Source organism: Gossypium hirsutum, chromosome A02 (genome assembly GCF_007990345.1).
Source record: "Gossypium hirsutum isolate 1008001.06 chromosome A02, Gossypium_hirsutum_v2.1, whole genome shotgun sequence".
Lineage (NCBI taxonomy): Eukaryota > Viridiplantae > Streptophyta > Magnoliopsida > Malvales > Malvaceae > Gossypium > Gossypium hirsutum.
In genome coordinates, this window is record NC_053425.1 from 46,082,174 (window position 1) to 46,086,190 (window position 4,017).

The following is a 4,017-nucleotide window of genomic DNA, read 5'->3' on the forward strand; positions in this document are numbered from 1 at the left end:
CTGTAGACTTGATTAGGAAGCGCAGGGCCGAGGAGTTCAGGGCCATAGTTACTGATGATGCTGAAAGGGCCGAGTTTTGGCTTGATAACACCATTCGGGTGTTTGATGAACTATCATGCACGCCCGATGAATGTCTAAAGTGTGCTATATCCTTGTTGCGGGACTCAGCCTACTATTGGTGGAGGACCCTGATTTCCATAGTCCCAAACGAACGAGTAACTTGGGACTTCTTTCAAACGGAATTTCGAAAGAAATATATTAGTCAACGGTTCATTGATCAAAAGCGTAAGGAATTCTTGGAACTCAAGCAAGGCCGTATGACAGTATCTGAATACGAACATGAATTCGTAAGACTCAGTAGGTATGCCCGGGAGTGTGTAGCTGATGAGGTTGCTATGTGCAAAAGATTCGAAGAAGGATTGAATGAAGATTTAAAGCTACTAGTGGGTATTTTGGAGATAAAAGAATTCGTAACACTAGTCGAACGAGCCTGCAAGGCGGAAGAACTTGGAAAGGAGAAGAATAAGGCTGAATTTGAAGCTAGAGACTATCGTAAAAGATCGACGGGTAAAGCTCCGTTCTCAGCTGTAAAGAAGTTCAGGGAGGACACTAATAAGTCGAGGACGACTGCGGGAATTTCCATCAAAGCACGACCATCGACGGACTCCCGAGCTACTTCGGTAGCTAGTGTGGGCAATAATCGTCAAGAGAAACCTGAATGCCCCCAATGCGGAAGACGACACCTAGGTGAATGTTGGGGTAAGTCTACTAACAGGGCCTGTTACGGATGCGGTTCGAAGGACCACTTCATTAGAGATTGCACGGAGCTTGATGAGAAGAATAAGATTCAAGGTGCAAGACCTAGTGGAGTGACAACTAGAGGTAGACCATCGAAAATTTTAGGAGGTAGGGGTGGTAGTCAGAGAGGGGCCTCTGATACGGCTGTTCGAGCCGAGAACCGTACTCCTGCTAGAGCATATGCCATTCGCGCACGAGAGGAGGCATCCTCCCCTAACGTCATCACTGGTACCTTCACTCTCTTTGATACTAATGTGATTGCATTGATTGACCCTGGTTTTACTCATTCATATGTATGTGAAACCTTAGCATCTAGTAAGACTCTACCTGTTGAGTCTACTGAGTTCGTAATTCGAGTGTCAAACCCTTTGGGTCAATACGTATTTGTTGATAAAGTGTGTAATAGATGCCCTCTAATAATCCGAGAATCCTGTTTTTCGGCCGATTTGATGCTTTTGCTGTTTGACGAATTTGATGTTATTCTTGGTATGGATTGGTTGACCGTATATGATGCAGTGGTGAACTGCAAAAGAAAAACCATCGATTTGAGGAGTGCAAATGATGAGGTAGTCCGAGTTGAGTCTACCGATTTGAAGGGGTGCCAGTGATAATATCTTCAATGACCGCTCAGAGATATGTGAAAAAGGGTTGTGAAACATACCTTGCGTATGTACTTGATAGCAAAGAGACGGAAAGGAAACTTGAATCAGTACCAGTGGTTTGTGAGTATTCAGATGTTTTTCCTGAGGAGTTACCGGGGTTGCCACCGGTTCGAGAGGTGGAATTCGACATCGAGATTGTACCTGGTACCATGCCAATCTCAATAGCCCCGTATCGTATGGCATTAACAGAATTAAAGGAATTGAAAGTTCAATTGCAAGAATTGATGGATAGAGGTTTCGCTCGACCGAGTTTTTCTCCATGGGGCGCACCCATATTGTTTGTGAAAAAGAAGGATGGAACCATGAGATTGTGCATCGACTATCGTCAGTTGAATAAAGTGACCATAAAGAATAAATACCCGTTGCCACGTATTGATGATTTGTTTGATCAATTAAAGGGAGCCTCAGTATTTTCCAAGATAGATTTGAGATCTGGTTATTATCAGTTGAGGGTTCGAGACTTGGACATACCCAAAACCGCTTTTAGAACGAGGTACGGTCACTACGAATTCTTAGTGATGCCGTTTGGGCTCACTAATGCCCCTGCGGTATTTATGGATTTAATGAATCGAGTATTCAGGCCATACTTGGATCAATTTGTGGTTGTGTTTATTGATGATATTTTGGTTTATTCACAAGGTGAAGCCGCACACGCCGAGCATTTGAGGTTAGTATTACAGATTTTGCGAGACAAGCAGTTATACGCAAAATTCAGTAAATGTGAATTTTGGTTGAGAGAGGTTAGCTTTTTGGGGCACGTGGTGTCCGCATCGGGTGTTAGAGTGGATCCGAACAAAAGTTCGGCCATACTCGATTGGAAACCTCCGAGGAATATTACTGAAGTTAGGAGCTTTTTGGGACTTGCCGGATACTACCGACGGTTTGTAAGGGGTTTCTCGATGATAGCTGCACCGTTGACGAAACTACTCCAAAAAGATGTTGAGTTTGAGTGGACAGAGAACTGTTAGAAGAGTTTCGATCGACTAAAGACCTGCTTAACCGAAGCTCCAGTGCTAGTACAACCGGAGTCCGGCAAAGAGTTTGTCATTTATAGTGATGCATCCTTACTTGGGCTAGGTTGTGTGTTGATGCAAGAAGGTCGAGTTGTGGCTTACGTGTCGAGACAATTAAAGCCGCATGAAAGAAACTATCCGACCCATGATCTTGAATTGGTGGCCATAGTGTTCGCCCTGAAAATATGGCGGCATTACTTGTTTGGGGAAAGGTGTCATATTTATTCGGACCACAAAAGTCTTAAATATTTGATGACTCAAAGAGATCTAAATCTGCGACAAAGACGTTGGCTTGAGTTGTTGAAAGACTATGAACTTGTTATTGATTATCACCCGGGAAAGGCTAACGTGGTTGCCGATGCTTTAAGTCGGAAAGCACTGTTTTCTTTGAGAGCGGTGAATGCTCACTTGTCCGTCTACCCGATGGGGTGCTAGTAGCTGAATTAGAGGCCAAACCATTATTGATTCGTCAAATACTTGAATTCCAAAAAGTCGACGCTGAATTGGTCACAAAACGAGTTGAATGTGCTTCGAATGAGGAATCGGAGTTTCGGATTGACGACAATGATTGCTTGACGTTCAGAGGTCGATTATGTGTTCCAAGAAATTCGGAACTTATTTCAATGATTTTGGACGAGGCTCACAGTAGTCGAATGTCAGTCCACCCAGGTAGTACTAAAATGTACAATGACCTGAAACGTCAATTTTGGTGGCCCGGTATGAAACGAGACATTTCCGAATTTGTTTCAAGGTGTTTGTTATGCCAACAAGTAAAAGCGGAACATCAAGTGCCGTTGGGATTACTTCAGCCGATCACGATACCCGAATGGAAGTGGGATCGGGTAACGATGGATTTTGTATCTAGATTGCCATTGTCATCAAGCAAGAAAGATGCAATCTGGGTCATTGTTGATAGATTGACCAAGTCTGCTCATTTTATCCCTGTCCGTACGGATTTTTCGCTCGATAAATTGGTAGAATTATATGTCTCCCAAATAGTTCGGTTGCATGGGGTACCTATTTCCATCGTGTCGGATAGAGACCCAAGATTTACCTCGCGATTTTGGAAGAAATTACAAGAAGCATTGGGTACCAAGATGCACTTTAGCACCGCATTCCATCCTCAGACCGATGGCCAATCTGAGCGGATAATTCAAATACTCGAGGATATGTTGAGATGTTGTGTTTTAGAGTTTTGTGGTTCATGGGAAAGATATCTGCCTTTGATCGAATTCGCTTACAACAATAGTTTTCAGTCAAGCATTAAGATGGCACCTTACGAGGCTTTATACGGTCGTAAATGCCGTACCCCATTATTTTGGACTGAACTTAGTGAAAGTAAGATCCTTGGGGTTGATTTGATTAAGGATGCCGAGTAGAAAGTCCGAGTAATTCGCAAAGTTTGAAAGCCGCTTCGGATCGTCAAAAGTAGTATGCGGATTTGAAAAGAAAAGACATTGAATATCAGGTCGGAGACAAAGTATTTCTCAAAGTTTCACCCTGGAAGAAGGTGCTTAGATTTGGTCGTAAGGGCAAACTAAGTC